Source organism: Athene noctua, chromosome Z, assembly GCF_965140245.1.
Source record: "Athene noctua chromosome Z, bAthNoc1.hap1.1, whole genome shotgun sequence".
NCBI lineage: Eukaryota > Metazoa > Chordata > Aves > Strigiformes > Strigidae > Athene > Athene noctua.
Window position 1 is genome coordinate 18,323,756 of NC_134077.1, and position 19,668 is coordinate 18,343,423.

Genomic DNA, 19,668 nt, shown 5'->3' on the forward strand with positions numbered 1-19,668 from the left:
TATCCTGTCTGAGCTTCATCATGGTTCAAATCTGGGTAAGAGTCTTGTTTGAGATTTATAACTTGGCTCTCATTAAAAAAAAAAAAAAAAAAAAAAAGTGTGTTGGGGGAAGGAAAGTTTGGATCAATTTCTGACCCTACGCAAATCACTTTTTTGCCTCTTTCACATTTATTAAAATCCCAATAGAACATGAAAAATTGGATTAACTGACAGGTAATCATCTCATTGCAGATTGCCCACTGGTGCTTCAAAAGCATCCGGCTGAAACTCAGCCATCTCTTTTATCATCTGAAGCACACAAGAATATTATGAAAGAGAGAAACTAGTGCCAAAAAGGTAGAACATGCCAGAGTTTTTATGAGAAATATATAAAGTGTCAGTTCCTAATGAAAAAGCCTGCAGCTTTTAACAGAGAATAACTTTTCCATAGATGTTTTATTCTGAGAAATGTATGTTACAGACAAGTGGGTGATTTCTATGAATTATACAGTCTAGTGCTTACAAACCATTCGGAGGATGATATGCTTTAGCAAACTTTGTAGGATTTTGGACTAATACAGTTGCTGCAAGCAGGTTGCATGTCACTCAGAATTAAGATTCTGGTCAGGCGCAGGCAGGCAAAGGGATTTCAGATGGTTCTGGTGCCCAGACAAGAGGGTGGGTGGATCAGAGATGGACGGGTGGGACAGAGCAGTCAGAGCTTGGATATACTGGATGGGGACTTCCAGACTGGAGCCAAACAGCAAGGGAAAGAGAAACCCAGTTCTGCTTCCAGTCAAACCCTGTCACTCCTGTCTGTTACTTACTCACATCCAGAACTGGCATGTACTCCACCTTCACCAGAGAGGCAGGTTTAAACGTTTCCCTGTGATCCCTGCAGGCTGCTTGCTTCTGCACTCTCAGCTCACCAGGGCTGTGCTGCCAGGGCTCAGTTCTGTTTCCTCACCTGTCTCCTTTGTAAACTTGGGAAAGTCGCAAAGGAAAATGATCCTGATCCTCAGATTTAGGGGGCTAATTTTCACTCTCTTGGGTTGGTTTTTTTTTTGCATCCCCTAAAGTCTGTCAGCCTTGTCAGTACAGACCAGCTGGGTCTTCTGCCAAAACCAGGAACACTAGGTGCCTTGTAATAAGTCCCACACATATGAACGGGATGGGTGGAGAATCGATGTGAAATGGTGACATCAGAGATTATTTGCATTCATAAAAAGCTCTTATCCGGGATATATATGGTACATCACAGTCTCTGAATATTCTAACATGCTGATGTTAAAGAATTTTCTTAATATCAATGTTTCCCTTAATTCAAACTGTGGGGTTTTTTTTCCTCTGGTGTTTCTTGTAAAAGATACTGCAAAATATATGTTAGGACAATGTACAATATTAGAATACGTTTTTTTTATAGCAGTAGTCTCCAAAGTGGGGTGCATACACTCCCGGGGGTGCACTAGATGATCCATTGCAGTGAGGGAAGAAAATATTAGAACTTCAGTAGTACAAGTACATAACTTTAAATTAAATAAATATACATGTATCAGGAGTGTGAACTCGAGTTTGGAGACCACTGTTTCAGAGTACTGCCCTCTTGCATCAGTGCTTTTCTTTTCCTTTATAGACTTTGGCTTGAAGTGGTACTGTACAAAGTTAACTGGAGAGTTTTACACTCAGATGCACCATGTTCCAACACTTTTAATTATCTTCTTCAATGATTCAATACTCATCTACCTTGCAATACATCTTTAGTGGCTTGACTGAAAGGAACAGCTCTTTTTCCCTGCTTCCAGGAAAGTGATTGCTTGCAAATACAACATAAGGAATTAATTTGCACTAGTTGGCATAGCTACTGAGAAGAAACTGAGAGGGGTTTTTTACACCATGACCGCTCTGTACTAAACAGTTTTAACAGGCAATGCTTAATGATTACCCCATATTTAAGGCTGCTAAATGCACAACTGTATTTAGCAATAGTTTATTACACGTTGTGGGAGCTTCATTAGCTCTGCTGTTTTTACATAATTCTTCAGTGAGGGAAGGACTTACCTGCTCTTAAATTAGCTAACTACAAGATGTTGAAATTCAGCATAGGCTGAAAAAATCCCTATGGACAAACACTAGGACAGTCCCTTCCTGTGCAAGTTTAGCTACCAGCTTACCCATAGCTGGGATGGAAGCATAGACATCACCCATTGACTCAGCAGGGATGCGGCCAGCTGTGCTTCTGTCTTTCTTCCTCAAGACAAATTTGCAGTAACTTAATTTTCCCTTGGTTTTCACAGGCTTCTGTTCACATATGCCCAGAAGAAATCAAGCCTTACCTTGCAGGTCTCCAGTGTTAAAAGTCTGTGTGTCTGTGAATTAGGTACAATCTGTGGAGGTACCATAGGCTTCCTTCTTTGCAGAGCTACTGTTTTTATACAGCAGTAATCTCCATCCCATGCATTTGCAGCTATTTGGGGTTTAATTTATATGCAGTATAGAGGTATGTCAATGATTCTCTTTTGTGTGGAAACATCTACACAACAAACTGTTAAACTTTCCAGTGTTTTTTCTCATTTTATTCCGTGTCTTACTTGCACTGTTGGTTGAGATGTCACTGATCACAAAGTAACAGAGCAGGAATATTTAGACTTTTCTAGAAGACAGTAATCTTCTGATGTGTTATTTTTTGTTTTGTTATTGGTTCATATGGACAATGTGTTGATTTTGTTTAGGCATGCCTAGATTCCATAAAGAAACTAAAAGCAGAGTTTTTCTCATGTAATTACTGTGTCTGTAGGAACACTCTTCCTGAGAAAATGCCAAATGACAGGGTGTCCTACTATCTTCTGGGTATCCCCCCTTCACAGTCCTCCTTACCTATTGATTCTGGATTTGGAATTGCAAGAGATGCCCAGATCTACCCCAACTGTCAGAACAAGAAAGCACAGAAAATCCTGAAGAGTAGAATTTCCTGTAAGATATGAGACTTCATATTTCAGTTACAAGAAATGTTCTCGTTGAAGCTATTATTCATGTAGTCACAGTGCTCTGCATAAGGCCTAAGATCTTCACAGATTTGTGGTATATCATTTCTTGTGTCCTGAGTTCCACCAAGATAGGTGCCTAGCTTGCCTGTTGTGGTAACTCCTGCAGTCCCCAGTCAGCCTTCAAGTCTGTGCAAATACAGACGGCACTTGCCCCTGAAAATTTATAATGTAACAAAATGTATGTTCATCATACTGTCCATAGGTACAAATGAAGACATGGCCATGTATTAAGCTTAGGTTTGATGTATTATCCTGAACAGATTTATTTCTTGTTAAAAGGAATCTTTTTCTTTTTTCTCATCTTTGCACTTTTCAGAGAGAGCAGATACTTTGGTCTTTAGCACACACTGCTTCTTTCTAACTGGCCTGATCCCAAGCACTCTTGATTTTTTTGAAACCACAATCTCTCAGTCTCTCCATCATGAGAGTGCTCTTGTCACTTCTTCCAAGTTGAGCACTGGTTAGCCCACTGCACTTAGCTCCTGCCCTCACCTGTGGAAAGGCTGCCTCTTCATGAGCTGCTCTCTCTGAGTTTTGCACAGGGAATTGTCTCAGGAGCAGAACTGATGAGGCAGTGATGGAAGGAGGGTATGAACCCCTGTGAGGATCCTCCCACAACCTTCTCTCTCAGAAAAACAAAAACAAAACAAAACAAAACAAAAACAAAAACAAAAAAACAAAAACAACAACACAAAAACACAAAAACCAAACCAACCTGGATAAAAGTAAATTATGTAATAGCCTTTTCTTGACACAGAGTGGAAGGTGTAACTAAACCCTGGGGGATACAGATGTAATGTTGAACAGGCAAACACCTTAGTCTTTATTGTCTCTTGATAAAAATTAGTGGCTGAAAGACACGTGTTGCAGAATGGAAATATCAGTGATATGGGGTGGTCAAAGTGTAAAGAGAGCAGATGAGGCATCAGCTTGGACTTGTTGAATTAAGCAAGCATGTGGGCCAAATTAATTTCTGGTATAATCATATAAACAATACCAGCCTACAAGCTACTGAATTTGTCTGGTATTTCAGATTGCAACAGATACAAAGGGCAAAGAAAGACATATTAATGGTTACTAGTGATATGTCATCATAAATATGAGAGATATATTCAAGACATTCTTATTAATATTTAATTTGTGAATTAATTAATAAAACAAAGGTATATAATATAAAGAATGTCGGAAAGTGATTGTTATTTCTATTGTGCTTGGGGTAGACCTGGTACTAATAGCCTTTACTGTTGATATTTTAATCATGACCCTGTTATTATTACCAATAGTTAATAATCTGCTCACCTGTAACAAACATCTTACACATAGCCTAAATGGATTATAATATACTGTATAACTTTTACACAGTTATGCATTTGACTAGTGGGGAAGGTCTTTTGTCATGAAAAGGAAAATAATTTTTATATATATATGTGCATACATGTGTGTATAGATGTATATATATTTTTCTCCTAGGGAGGTGATTAAATGATCGTACAAATAGTTTCATAGTTTAATTTTATTTCCAGCAGCTTCAATAAAAGGAAACAGAGAAGTAGTGATGGGAGAAAAAAAATAATTGTCTATTTGCCATTTTATTTGATTGCTGGAAAACGACAAGTGAAATTTCTGTAGCTAATTTACTTTGTTACAGATGCTTCTAGCTGGTACAGCGACATCCTAGGAAGGGGCAATTGTCATAGTGCCATTGACTTTCAAGTTGCTAGTTCTTGATGAGTCTAATAAATGACTCCTAGTTAAACGTGATTAGGAGCGATTCCTGCAGTGAGACATTCTAAAAATCAAGGAACACACTCGGGATTTTTCAGACTTCTACAATAATAATGAAGAAAACATTCACCTCATTGTTTTGTCAGCTGGGATCCCTTGTCTTGCCTGGGGAAAGAATCTGTTGCGGTGTTCCTAGGGGTCAATAAAGTTCTTAATTTGAATGGGATGATGGGGGATGTAACAGAAGGGATACAAGAGCTATCAGTCTTCAAAGCACAGAATGCCATTTGCTCTCAGCTTGATAACGTATTGACAGGTGGTATGGTTCTGTATGCAATTTACACACAAATCAGCCATGAATTCTGAAGTACTTTAATGTGAGCCTATTTGATCCATAAGTGCCTATGACCTGTGGATTTCTAATAGTAGCTGGAAATAAATGTAAAAATTCTGAGCACACTCTATCCCTACTTATGTACGAATCCAACTCTTAAGATTTTAGGAAAGAGCTAATGAAAGGACACGAATATGTGCAGCTAGCAGAGGAAGGCCTGGGCTAAACTTAAAAGTCCACTGGATATGTGCAATGGGATTTGTGACTAATGAGTACTTAGAAGTGTGTAATGCACCATTAGTTAGGACTGGTTGTGCCATTTGCTTACACAGTAATGGAAGCAAGAAGCATGGCTTTTTGTTCTGACACAGAACAAAGCTAATTGTAACTGATTATGCCAGGCTAATGATAACTAACTAATAACTAGGCAAAATGACCATTAACTTGTGGTCCAAGTGTGCTTGGAAAACCTGTTGTGATCTGGGACCCACTGAGATCTGGTTGCCATCAGGATCTGCACAGCTGCACAGTTACCATATCTGACAGGTGAGCCCTGGTTTAACTGCAGTGATTTACCAGTTACCTACCTCAGCCCATGCTAGAAATGACCATTGCCTCCTTATTATCTTAAAAGGCTCATAAAACGGGCTTGTGTTCAGATTCTGGATTGTTAATTGCTGAGGCATTCTATTTTGGCATTTCTTCGACGGGAGAGAGTGGGATGAGTTTATGCACACCTAGATCCCTGGCCTGGCTACGGCCTACAACTGTGTCTACCAAAACAGCCAACTCAGGGAAAGAGATAAGAAGTAAGATTAACTAGTCTCAGAATAATATAAATACTAAAGGTATGAAGAACCTCATTACTGTAAAATACTATTTTGTTCATTCTAGATATTAGGAACATTGAAGATCATCTCAACTCATTCAGCACAAGATTTAAGCAGAATTTCTTCAGGAAGGACTATTCTACTGAAAATTCATGTCTTTTCAGTCCTTACCCTGCAAGCATCAAACTTCAGATTCCTCAAGAGAGACCTGTATGGGGTGCTGAAGGAGCGAGGGTGCTGCTTCCCCTGCCCTTGTCCCTCTCCCCATCCCTGACCTTCATCACAGTTGTATTTCACAGTGGGGTGTGCCATGCTCCCACAATACCACGAAGGAGAAAGTGCAGGCTTGGACCGAGGCGCCTCTTAGTCGTAGGTACAATGTGGCAAATCTGATCACCAAAGAGGAGGCAGAAGAAAGCAGTATACACTATGCTGCCTGAGATGGAAAGCAACGCGGGTGCGCTAACCTGGCCCCGCAGTCCCCCTCTTTCACCAGCCTTGCCTCGTACTGCTGCTCAGGGCGGTCTGAAAGCTCCCCCGAGCTCAGCCCACCAGGCGGACTCCACACAGCCTGGCGAAGTCGTGCCCCCGGCCCAGGGTCACGCCCCGCACCGGCTGCGCACAAGGGGCGCTTCCACCGCGCCCCCTCCCTCCCCCTTAGACCCCGGAGGTGGGGGCCCGTCTGCAGGAGCGCACCGGCGGCGCGGGGGGGGCGCGGCTGGGGGACGCGCAGCCTGCGAGGGGGCGGCGGCGGCTGGAGGCCGGCGGGGGCCCGGTACCAGCTGGAGGCCGGTGCCAGTGCCGGTGCGGGCGCGGCTGCGGCCCGCCAGGTGGCAGCAGGACCCCGCGGGACGGCGCCGCCGCCGCCTCTCCGCAGCCCGCGCAGCGGGGGAAGGGGCCGCTGCCCCGCGCCCGCCCCGGGCTGGGGCGGGCTTCGGGGGGGGGGGGGGCGCCTGGGCACGGCGGTTCCCCCGCAGAGGCAGCGCAGCCTCCCCGGCAGGGTCTGACCTCGGGGGGCTCCGCGGCGGGGGGGGGGGGGGGGGGGGGGGGGGGGGGGGGGGGCGGCCCACTCGCTGCGGGGGTGTGGCGGGGTTTAAAGCGGGACCGGGAACGCGGTGGAGACCAATGTGCGCACTGATCGGGTGCAATTAGCGTTATAACCCGTGCCAGCTCAACGGGCACTAAAGACAAAGCTCTATGCAAATCGCCCTCCCCTTCCCCATCCCCCGCTCCGGGGTCTGACGCTGTTTCCCAGCCCGCTTTTAATGATACGGTGCGCGGAGTAACTTAAAATTAATTATAAGGTTCTTGCCTAAAAGGAAGGGGGGAGGCGGTGTCATTAGACGGGTTTGGTGTTCAGAGCCTCGGCCACCTGCGCCTGGACGCGGTGCCCGGCTAAGGGCGCCGGCGGCAGCCACCGGGCTGCGGCGGCTTCGGCAGCTCCACTTTTTGGGCGGCTGTGCGGGACGGCGAGCCCGGCTGCCGCGGGCAGCGAAGGTACGGTCCCCCGGCGGCGAGGCGAGGCGAGGGCGAGGGCGATGGAGGGCCAGGGTGCCTGCGGGCCGGGGAGCGCCCGGGCGAGGGTGGGCGCTGTCTCCTTCCAGGTGGAGGAGTGTTTTTTGGGGTGGAGGGCGCGCGCGCGCGCCCGCGCGCGCGCGCGTGTGTGTGTGTGTGTAGGGGGGGGGGGGGGGGTAGGTCTCCTGGCTAAGGCTCAGAATTTCCGTCTGCAGACTACTTTTTTTGAAGACATACATGATTTCTTCCCCTAGAAGCTGGCTTGTACTGATCTAACCCCCACCCCCGAAGATAAATGTTTCAAAATACTGAGAGGACGTGACTACAAAATGCACTGTGGTGTGGGGAGGACAGCAGGAAGGGCGTGAGGGCTAGTGAAATCCCTGAAAATACAGCATCCAACATGAATGTTGCTATACAGAGTTCTGTGTAATGTAGTCATAGGAAAAATATTATAACGGGTCTTTTTGGCAAGACTTTTATCTGCATCTCTTTCTCTCCTTTTACATCTTTCTGCTTGTCTCCTCCATATTCCGCTCTTATTACAAGTTTGTTAATTCGAGATTTCAACGTTGCTTCAGACTGCACCACTGTAGAAACCCATTTTTACAAAATTACACTGAAAAAATCCCCCCAAACCTCCACTTAACGGCACAACTGGTATGTATAAATAAAATCTTCATTTTTTAAAGTGACGTGGATGTGGTTTACTCTGTAGCCTCAGTAATTTAAACAGCACCTATCTACTGCAGATAGAGTTGCTATGCACGTCTCTACTAGAGAGTTTGAAAATTCGAACCCGGCTTTGATTTATTTCCTTTCTATCAGTGATTAATGCTCCGTAATTAGCTAATCTCAAAGCCATTATTTACAACTGGGGCAGACAAAGGGAAAAACTGATGATCCAGCACTTAGGTCGGTTTGAAATTACGAAACGGAAAGAAATGTTTAGGTCTCTGCTCGGAACCAGACAGCCCAGTCACAGGTTAATAATTATTAATAATAATAATAATAAATAAAAATAATAATAATCATAATAATAATATCAATGTTTAGTTTATCCATTAATTATGGCTGCTAATTTTTTCGGCGGAAAATGTGCTCGCATCATCTCCGAGTCAAAAAAAGTAAGCATCTGCTGCGAGCTTTCTCTCTCCCCCTTTGTTGCTGTGTTAAGGAGAGGAACTACATGTGGGCTGCCTAAATGAACGGGCGGTGCGGACGGACGCGGAGGAGGAAGCCCACGGCTCCACGCGCAGCGGGGGCAACCCGCGCGTGCCCGCGGAGGGACTTCGCCCGCGCTCGCCGTCCCAGCCCCGCCCGACCTGGGCACTGGGTGATCCCGCGTGGGACGGGGCTGGTGGGAGTGCAGAAAGGCTGGGGGGCGGCGGGGCCCCACGGAGCCGGGGTCGCCTGCGGGCCGCCGGGGGCTGAGTCCCGGCTCCGTTAAATCCTGAAGGTTTTCCCCTTATCTTCCTTTTTGGCTCTGGGAATCTGGCTTTATAATAATGTCCTGATCCCCACCACAACGCCAAGATGATAGGGAAGCTTTAGTTTGAGCTGGAAATGGGAGGGGAGGGGGGGGGGAAATAAAACATCTATGAAAATATCAGGGAAGGGAGGAAGCAATTCGATTAGGAAATGTAAATATTAAAAAAAAAAAAAAAAAGAGAGAGAAAATAAAAGAAAAGAAAAAAAAAAGAAAAACAAACCCCGATGGGCGCTGGGGAGAGGTGCAGAGCAAAGGTGCTTGGTGTGAACACGCGCTGATTGTCCAAGAGAAGAGGTGCAAATGTTCTTTGTTCGGAGATGCCTTGCCAGAGGCGCATGAAAATCACCATTATCGTTAAAATATATATATATATATATATATATATATATATATATTAGCACTTAGAGGGAGCAAAAAAGGAAAAGAAAATAAATAATGATAATAGAAAGCTAGCAGAGCTGAAACCTTGGGGGATGTATATTACAAGCTAAACAGCCTCCCCACCCTGTTTATCATTCCTGGAGGAAAAAAAAATCTTCGACCTTTTCACTTGCTACTCCCTCTCCCCCTCGCTCGCTCCCAAACAAACAATGAATTACAGATGATCGCCCCGTGCCCGCTGTAACGCGGCGATACGGAACAAACCGGGAAGGACCGGGCACGGGCGGGAAGTGAAGTGCTGCGGGGACATCCAGGGCAGCGCGGGACTGGCCCCCCTCCGCTAGGGCTAAAATCTCCTCCTCGCTTTTCTTCTTCTTCTTCTTCCACCTCTTCCTGTCTAATGAAGGATTGATTGAGACATATGACTTATGCCTGGTGTGCTACTTAGCCCCTGAAAAAACGAATCCAGGCTCTAAACTCCAAAGAATTTTGCATGGGATTTTGGTTCTGAGAAATGCCCCTGTTTATCCTAAATCCAACCATAAGGGAGGGGGTTGGGTGGGGGGACATCTGTTTAATTTGAAGCAATAAATACGCCGGATCTGTGGCTGTTTGGGGGTTTCCATTTTTAAAGATGATTAATCCCACCTCTACCCCCCTTTCCAATTCGACTGTAAAGAAATGGATTAGGAATGGTATCGAGAAGGATTATTCATTTATATCAGACAGATGGAGCTGTACAGTAGGGTTTCAAAGAAACAAAGAAAATGGTTTCTAAGTGGTTGTTTGGCATGAATTATTTGGTGGATTTGCAAACAAGCAGGACGAAGCACTGTACAGCGAAATGTCAGGGAAACCCATCTGGCACCTTCCCCGTCCCTGCCTGGGGCCGGAGAGGTTTCCAGGCAGGTAGAGGCAGAGGCGCTGAGCAGACCCGGCCCGAAGGGAGAGGACCTGTGGGCACTAGGCTGCTCTTTCCTCCCACAGCCGGGACCCTCCCGCCTGCCCGAGCTGCGCTGCTCCGCGGCCGCGGCCGGCGGGGCTGGGGGCTGCACCTGCGGTCCGGGGCGGCGGTGCCGCGGGGCGCCGGCTCTGCACGGCCGGACCTCGGCAGACTCTGGGAGACGGACCTGGCGGGTCCTGCCTGGCCCCTGCGGCACCCCACCCGGCTCCCCGCCTCCCCTCCCCGCCCGCCCCGCTCAACAGCTTGCGAAGTTCATGGTTTAGGCGGGGCGGCGGGAAGAATAAAGAAGAGACAAACTTTCAGGAGTGTTTTCAGCCCTATCCGTTCCCCCGTGCATTTCTGTCTCTCCCGGCATTTTTCAACTCAGCCCCGCGCTGAAATCTCCGGCCATTTCAAACTGTTTCAAATGTGATTGACACATATGTTAATGGTTTGTTTCTGTGAAAAGCGGCTCTGCAAATTTCCAACACAACCACACTGTGTAGATCAGATGTTAGGTATAAAAATGGTTTATTGATTGAAATAATAGAAGCATTATTTTGATTTGTCCTGACATGATGGCTGATTTATAGATTCCTAGCCCATTGATTTCTTCTTGTCCAGGCAGAGGGAAGTGATCAAATCTCATGAAAATGCCCTTTTGTGCTAATTAGGAACCCGGGATACGCATTATATATTTCCTTCCTTCCTTCCTTCCTTCCTTCCTTCCTTCCTTCCTTCCTTCCTTCCTTCCTTCCTTCCTTCCTTCCTTCCTTCCTTCCTCTCCTTTCTTTTCCTTTCTTTCTCTCCTCTATTCACCTCTTTCTTTTTCCCTCTCTCACTCTCTCTCTCTGATGGGATTTAACAGATCTATTCTCTGCGCCATGGACTTGGTGCGTGTATGTGTATATTTTTTTATCTTTTATACATCTGTTTTCACTTTGCACTTTCAATGAGCTGTAGCAGACAATAGTGAGAGAAACATCTGAAAATGCAAGGAGACAGAGTTGCATATGTGTTTCATTTCTGCGGGTTAGTCGGAGAAAACAACAAAAGGACAGCTGGAGGGGGGGGAACGAAACACACACTTACAAAGGAGATTGTGAGCCTGTAAAAGGGAAAGGCAAGTACAACGAAAAAAGACTGCAAAAAGTAAGGAAGAACAGTAGAAGTGAAGCAGAAAAGAGCGTCAGGAAAAAAATATCAAGAACAAGTATAAGAAGTTAAAAGCCAGTCCGGCTGGATGTTCCCCGACCTTCTTTAAAAGGAGAGTTGGGGAAAAGACAGATCGGTCCGGATAAACAAACTGCCAAGATGCACCTGCCGAAACTGTGTATGTGATCTGTCTACACAGATGTATGTGTGTTTATCCATATACACATTTATACAGGGGGATCTAGAGCATCCCAACGCTCTAATTGCAGTGGTGCGTCGAAGAGGTAAGTCTCATAATTCTCTCTTTTATGTACGGAGAACCAAATCCCTTGAATAGCCAGCAACTGTCACATCCCAGAAAGTATTAGTTTGGCTGGACTTTGTGTGTGTGTGTGTTTGTTTTTGTTACTTTTTCTTGGTTGTGGAGGAGACAGGGTTCAGTGGGAGACAACCAGATGGGGAGGAAGGGCAATGCCATTGTCTGTTCGCCAGAAGATCTCGTTTTGCCCTGAAAAAGGCGATCAAACGCAGCCAGGGTCCACTCAGGAAAGTAAAAGGGATGGCGGGGCGGGGCGGAGGGGGGAGAGAGAAGAGTGGGTGCATGTGGATTTAATAGCAGTGAAAGTATTACAGGGGGATCAGATTTAGCGAGCGAGCGAGAGGGAGCTTTTGAACATCTGTCTAATGCAGCCAATAGAAGTGACATTAGTGATATTGGAGAGAGGGAGACACAGCCGCCGATCGGGCTGGGATTACGGGAGCCTTCCCAATCCGATTAGCCGCTGCCCCTCTCCTGCCAGCAGCGGAGCCCCAGCCCCGGGCGCCCGGACCCCACCACTGCCGTGCCGGGAGCGGTCCCGCACCGCTCCGCGCACCGCTCCGCACCGCTGCGCGGCCGGCTCTGCCCGACCCGCCGGCAGCCGCGGTTTAGCCCCTCCGCAAAACGCCTCCGGAGGGGCCGAGCCGCAGGCCGATGGTGCCGACCGAGCCGCTCGGATTTGATATTCATCGATACACCGCGATGAAATTCCACCTGGCTCTCGGGGAAACCTTTCTTTTCCGGCTGATTGTAATTTACAATTACACACACTTCATCACGTAGGAGGTTAGGAAACAAGATTCTTCCATATAATTATTGGCCTCCTTAATCCTGTTCTACCGCACATCACCCCGCACCGCAAAGTCCTATTGTTCCTCCTCCCCGTTTTACCAGTCATTTAAAGTAGTATCAAAAAAAAAAATCTCAGTCTGCATAATTTTAGGCATCACACCCACGCCTCTGAGCCTGGAGAAAAACGCATCAATGGGTTGTAACTCCCTCCGGGGGCGGGGGTGGGGCGGGGGGGGTTCGGCTGGCTGCGCCGCGCCGGGCAGGGCTCGTACAGCGCCGGGCTCCTCCTCGCCGGCCGGGCGGGCCGCCGCCGGGCCACCGCCCCCGGTAGTCCTCTGGTTTTGGATCTCTTGGCAGATATTTCCCCTCCACTTCGCTTGCCGGGTCGATTAATTTAAAAGCTTGCCTTGATTAATAACAGGCAAGTTACACAGAAACACACATTTATGAGCTCCTTGCACCTAAGCAAATACCTTCTGCCCACATGCACCGTATGCCTTACAGTCCTTGCTTAACTGTGACCTCAGCCTTTAAAGCAAAGCCTATCTCTCTAGCTCTCCGGCGCGGGGAAAACGCCTGCAGTTTGTACCTCCAGGCGTTACAACATGCCTCAGCCCAGCTGAAAGCAACACGGCAGCTTGAGCGCAGCCGGCCGCAGAGGAGTGTCACTGCCTGCAGCTCTGCCAGGGACGCTGCCAGGGGCTGCCGTGGGCTCTCCAGCACCGTCAGGTTCAGCCTGGTGCGTGCCTCTTCACAAGCTGTTGTACCACCCGGTGGCAGCTACCCGAAGCATGACTCAAAGGCTGACTAGCATCCAGCTCGTGAATTACAGAAAATTGATGCCCTGCTTAAAATTCACATGAGTGAATTTGTAACGTTCACATTTTTACGTGACAGTCATCTTAGAGGGAGACAACGTCTAAGAGCTCCTGAGCTTCTCTCTTGTAACAGTGTGGGAATAACATGGCAAAGGCCAGGAAGTCAGTCTCTTGTCCAGACACAGAGTACACACCACAGTATTGTGCGGGAGTTTCATGATCTGTAGCACATCTGTCTTTGAGAAACTATACTGGTGGGTTTTTGTCTGTTTGATTGTTTGTTTTTTTTTTGTTTTTTTTTTAATGGACATTAAAACCTTTCTTCTTATAGTGCTAGGTGGGCTAATTTTACTAATCTTTCCCTTGTGTATCAGGTACCAAAGTTGTTACTACATAAAAAAATTCCCGATTTTAATAGTCCAATCTGCATCAGCCTCTTAATTAGATATAGTTGGGGCAAAGAGTTGTGGGTAGAATTAGGATATATCACTGTTGAAGAAGTTATCTCAGAAGATTTGTACGAAGTCTTCTTGGTTTGCCACCCTACCATGTCTGAATCTACATCCTTCAAACAAAAAGGCAAATAATCCATTTATGCAAAGTCTTCCCCCAGGTTCCAACAACTCTTCTTCTCCACAATCTTCAGAGGTTTTTTTCAGATCAAAATCTCATAACTTGACCTGGAATCCAAATAGTCATAGAAGAATAAATCCTATCCTACTATCAAGATTTATGTTAATTTTGTTCTTGTATTTCAGTTTATTGTATAGTTGTGTTTCTTCTAAGTGATAGACTCGTAAGTTATTATTTTCATATTAAATCTCTAAGGTTCTTAGTAAAACCAATAGCTTGCATCATTTCGGTCATTCTTTGTTCTGAAATAGAGGGTCTTATACTAGGTGGATGCCAAATGTATTCATGGGCTGGTCAGTAGGAGACAGCGACAGTTTGGGGGTTGTAGTGTCTCTCTACTATGTGCATGTGCAGTTCAAAACACTAGAGTTCCAGCACAAATTTGTGCTTCTGGAATGAGGAAGATAATTAATATCTTGAATTCTATTTCTCATGAAATATGTTTAAAGATTAACATGGAGTGCCCTAAAATGATTTCCTCCATTTTAAGGTTTCTTAATTTTTCCACTGTAGCTTTTTACCATAGATATTTCCACTAGCGTTTTAACACCTATTTGAAGTAACAGAATTGAAACCAAATTAAAATTATGACAGGTTTAGTTTATGAGAATGAAAAGGTAAAAATATAAATGTCTTCTATTTAATACATTCCTGGAGTTTACCCTGCAGTGAGCAGCAAGTATTTCTTTCTAGTATTTTTTTTTAATTATTATTTCATTTATATACTGCAATCTTTGAAAAATGTATCCAAGACACTCCAGACAGGCATGCAGTGGATTCCAAAATTCATCCACTCTGATGTGGATTAATACCCCTTTTAAAGCTCTTTTGTGTCATCAGTAAGTGCTTGAATTCCTGTTTACATCCATGACAGTTCAGAATGGCACATGCCTTGTATTGGGAACTCTGGGGCTGAGCAAATTAATATGCCATTGAATATCAAAATATAAGGAGCAAATCCTGCTGTTCTATAAGGGTAATTTTAAATAACCAACACAGGAAATATCCGGGTGCAATTGTCTGTAGATGGGACAAAGTCAGGTTGCACCATACTCTACTGATGTGAATTTGTCAACATGAAAGAAGAGCTATTTTTGCTCATGCTAGCTGAAGACCAGCCCCATACGGTGCATGGATTCCAGAGTGGTCATGGACAAGTGGAGTGGCTTTTAGAGAGTAATTAACTGGCAGATTGTGTTTTGAATATTATTGCAGCTGTTCCTGCTGATTCTGTCAGAGGCCAAACCCTGTTCTGCCAGACACTATTCAAACCTGGAACCAGAAAGCTGGTCCCTGCTTGGTGTTTCTTTTGTAAGCAGGAAACCCTGACTTCTGTTTTTGTTTGTTTGGTTGTGACTGTGGTGTTAGGAGCAGCTCTGCACCTGAGCTTCAAGTGCAGCAGAATTAACTAAAACTTCACATATTAGATAAAACTTCTGATGTCAAGCTCAGGGGGAAAAAATAAAAATAAAAAAGAGAGAGAAAAGAGAGAAAGAAAAAAATGTGCTAGAGAAAAAAATGGGTATGATGAAAAACGCTGATCAGAAAGAAGGCAGGGGTCTTGACATCACATATTTTTCTTTTACCAACAAATATTTTCCAGTAGGTCTTTGGAAAATGTCATTCTTTGTCCCACAACCTTCTCTTGTCTCTTAAGTCTTTATGGATTCCCCAGGATATTGTGGCCAACTATGCCAAGGAAGAAAGGGACTGGGAGAACTAAGAAAGTCTCAGCACACCGAGGGAACAGTTTCAAGTAAAAGTGAACTGGTCCATATTCTTACCTCTGTAAAATCATCTTTCTCTCACTCTCACCTGTGTATACACCCATACACACACTTACACACCACACAAGTACTTTGAACTGCTTCTCAGCAAATCCCAGTTAAAGAGCCTGCTGTGCCAAAATATCATATTAGTAGCTCTGCTAGTGCTAGGAGAGAAGAGTGAGAGGTGGAGGGGAATCATTGGTGTCTATATTTGATTGCCTGTGAAACAGACAGGTAAACCTCAACAGTGTTGTCTTTATGCTCCATGTCATGTAACTGTGATCATGACTGGTGAGCAGCAGAAAGGGACTGACCTCCTGACAGGGATGGATTTTTTTGTATCCTTTTTACAATATCGTTTGAAGACTCAGAAATAATGCAAAACAGATGACACTGGTAGAATTAGCACTGCTGTGGATGTGGGACCCTCTGGTACCTGATGCACCCATACTATTATTGCTCTCCCAGGGCAACCAGCTAATTTGGAGGGTAATAGAAAATCTGCTTCCTAATTACACTGGGATAAATCAAATATAGCTCAGTAAAAGTCCATACAGCTCTACTGGTGCAAGCCTGGTGTAAGTGAAGTGAGAATCAAGCCCTACTGCATTAGTCATTGCAAAGGGCTAATTTGTGATTTGGTCTGGTCAACTGCCATGGTGCTTGAGCCTGGGCCCATGATGCTTGAGAACTACTGCATCTTGTGTCACTCACAGAGGCAAGAGGGCTGGGGTGGGGTTTGGTATTCCTGTATACACCAGGCAGTGAGCAGGCATCTCTCACAGATCCTGGTGTGGTGTAGGTGGAGGACTGTTCTGAGGCTAGTGCAGTGGTCTGGGACCCTGGGCAGTGTTTCTCCACCCCTTGCTAGGCAGGCAATGTAAAACACTGTGAATGCCAAGATCTCTGACATTTACCAAGTGAAAAGATATATCAGTGTTTTGTGATAGTCAGATTAGCTGAAAACACGATCTTTCCTGTCTTGTCTGAATCCCCTTTCTTTGCTTACTAACACTTGTCACCAGGTACAGCTTTTCAGTTCTGTTTCCTGGGAGCGATCATTGTTTGGATATTTTTCTTTTTTTTTTATTACATTCAGGAGAATGTACCCTCATTGACTAAAAAGACAAATAAATAAAAGACTGGGAAGCTTGCTTTGCCAAACAATTAAACTCTTAATTTTGCAGTGTTATTCTGGGAATAGATCTGGATTTGTGTGCACTGGTCCAGATGCAATTTTAATTTCACCATGTGACTGAATGGGGAAAGGATGACTAGAGATGTGACATCACACTTAGCAGTAGAACACAGCTATTCACTTGGAACAACATGAGCTGTGCAAAAAGGAAGAACCTGTTTGTGAATAAATTGTGGTTTAGATACTCTTCAGTTTTGGCAGCAGACTGAGGTACACCTGAGTGAGATCATTGCAGGGGTTTTTTGCCCCCATCTTGTAATTCACTCATCAGCAAATAGAAACCAAGTATCCCTTGTTGCAGCACTGCAGATAAATAACTGCTTGGCCACCCATTGCAGAAAATCATGTTATACACTTTCTCCTTGTTTTATCCCTATAAATTTTGACCCACACAATTGAAGGGAATTCTCTGTTTCTAACAAAAGCCCAAGCATTTGGCAAAACAAAGAGTCGCTTTTAATCAGGTATATTTTTAATCTTGCTACCTTTTTGTTCTCTAAAATTGTTCTCTGTTCAACACTAGCGCTATTATTTGACTTTAGAAATGGCAGGGCTTTCTTTGTTATTTCCTGTGAATGTTTGTATCCTGAGTGCTTGTGTTTTGGATGTATTCAGGGGTTGACTTTGCCTGTTGTGCTTTCAAAAATCAGGAGATTAGCATTCAGCTTTGGCTGCGATTTATGCTGTTACCAAAGATCTTTGGACAACCGTGGAATATAAAAAAACCCAGCCTAATACTAATGACATTTCTGGGCCAAATTCAGCTAAGACATAATGGCAGCACAAGTTACATGCAGAATATATGATGATCAGAGGCAGAGTGATGAAGCGTAAATTGTTACAACAGGGTAACTTCTATGAGATTGGCTTTCAGTGAATAAAATGAGGGTCACTCAAGCTGGTGGAACAACCCTGTGTGCATATGTGGTGTGTGAGTGTGCTTATATTGGGGGGAGTAAAGCTTTATCCCACACTGGCAGTAGGAAGAAGCCTTAATCTGGATTTATTCGCATTTCATTCTCAGAGTGACATAAAAGAGTCTTAGGGCCAATCTGCACTGCACAAGGGAATCAGGTACAGAGATCTCTGTGCTGAGAGACAAGAGAACTCAGAAAGCCAGCTCTATGGAGTGGGGTGCACCACACTGGGGAAGCCCCTTGGCTCCAGCATCGCTGAGCTTGGATGCTTGGTGGAGCCACCACAGGCTGCAGGGGGAGGCTCCAGTGCCACATACACATGAGTCCTTCTACCACCCACCTGCAAACAGTCATCCCTTCTTTTGCCATCAGTTTCCACTATTTCAACTGCTTGACCTGTTTCTTTCTTCTACTTTCAAGCTCTAATCATAGCCTTCAGATGTTCATTTCCTATTTTCTTTTCCTGGATGGTTGTAACTCACCTAACCCATCACTGCTCCAAGCCTGACCTGGTTGTCTACCCCAGCTGCCTGCTATGCCCAGGGCTTCCCTGTTCCTACCTGTGCAGTACTGGTGGGGAGTATGCACAAGGCAGTTCCCACCTGGGGGATTCGACCTGTGACTTATGCAGCAGAAATGGGACATACGTGTTCTTGACATGTTAGATGTTGTCTTCTGATACAGAACCTCAGAATCAGCTGAAACAATAAAATATACACTTATGTAATTAAAAACACCCCTCCATTCACTGTAGAGCTTTTGTATTGCTGCCCTAGGAGTGATTAAGACAGCCACCATGTGAACCCTTGAACTGCGGACAAACCACAAAACAGTGTAAGACTAACAGATGTGCTAAATGTCCTTCCTTCAGGTGAAATGAAAGGCACAATTTAGTATCTAGTTGTGAAATAGCTGGAAACAATAGAAGCTGCAGCTGGAGGGATACAGACCTCAGCACTGTGCAGGGAGGACTGACTGAGGTTATAATGGGATGCAAACTGAAGCTGCTGCTGTAAAAAGTTCCTGCTCACCATTCTTTCAGCCTCTTGTTCCCACCTTCACACCTCTCCTCTGCTCTGTGCTGGTTTGTGCAATGATACTGCAGCTGGAGCACAGAGTAGCCTGGCTAAAAATCACCCACTAAAAAAATATCCTAAATCCCCAGCATATTTCAGTTGCATAAAGTCACTGAACAGCCAGTACTGTGAAGCCACAGCTAGCAAGCTTCCCTGGAACTGGTCTAAAATCTGGGGGAATAAGTAGTTGACGTGCTGTGTGCAGAGGGAAAGTAAGAAGTAAGAGAGGAATATGACTCTTGAGTAGAAGTAAAGGATGGAGGTTTTCAGATGCAGGACTGATTAAGAAAACATAAGGTTGGGTAAATGTAACAGTTCTATGCTTCTAAGGCATGTGATGCACTGATACCTCATACTCACACATGAACATGGTTGAAAATTAAATGTCTGTTTTGTATAATACCTTTCCTCCACAGTCAGAAACTATTCTGTAAGAACTTGGTATTGTCTAACTACTCATGTCCCAGCAGTTAGGCTAGGCTACATATTTTTAAAGCCCACAATCTTCCAACATGGGTGTTCCCACAAAGGGTCTCCTTAAAGCTAGTATCAGAGTCAAGACCTTTATATGACCCCATGACATCTGCCTTTATAGGACTTGAGAAGTGATCTGAGCCCCAGAATAGAAATGCCTTCAAGACTGTTTCCCTCTCTATACAGCATTTAATATAAGATGGTATTTATTTTGTTTCTGTATACATTTAAATAACATCTTCTTAATGCTAATAAATTTAAAAAATACAGAAAA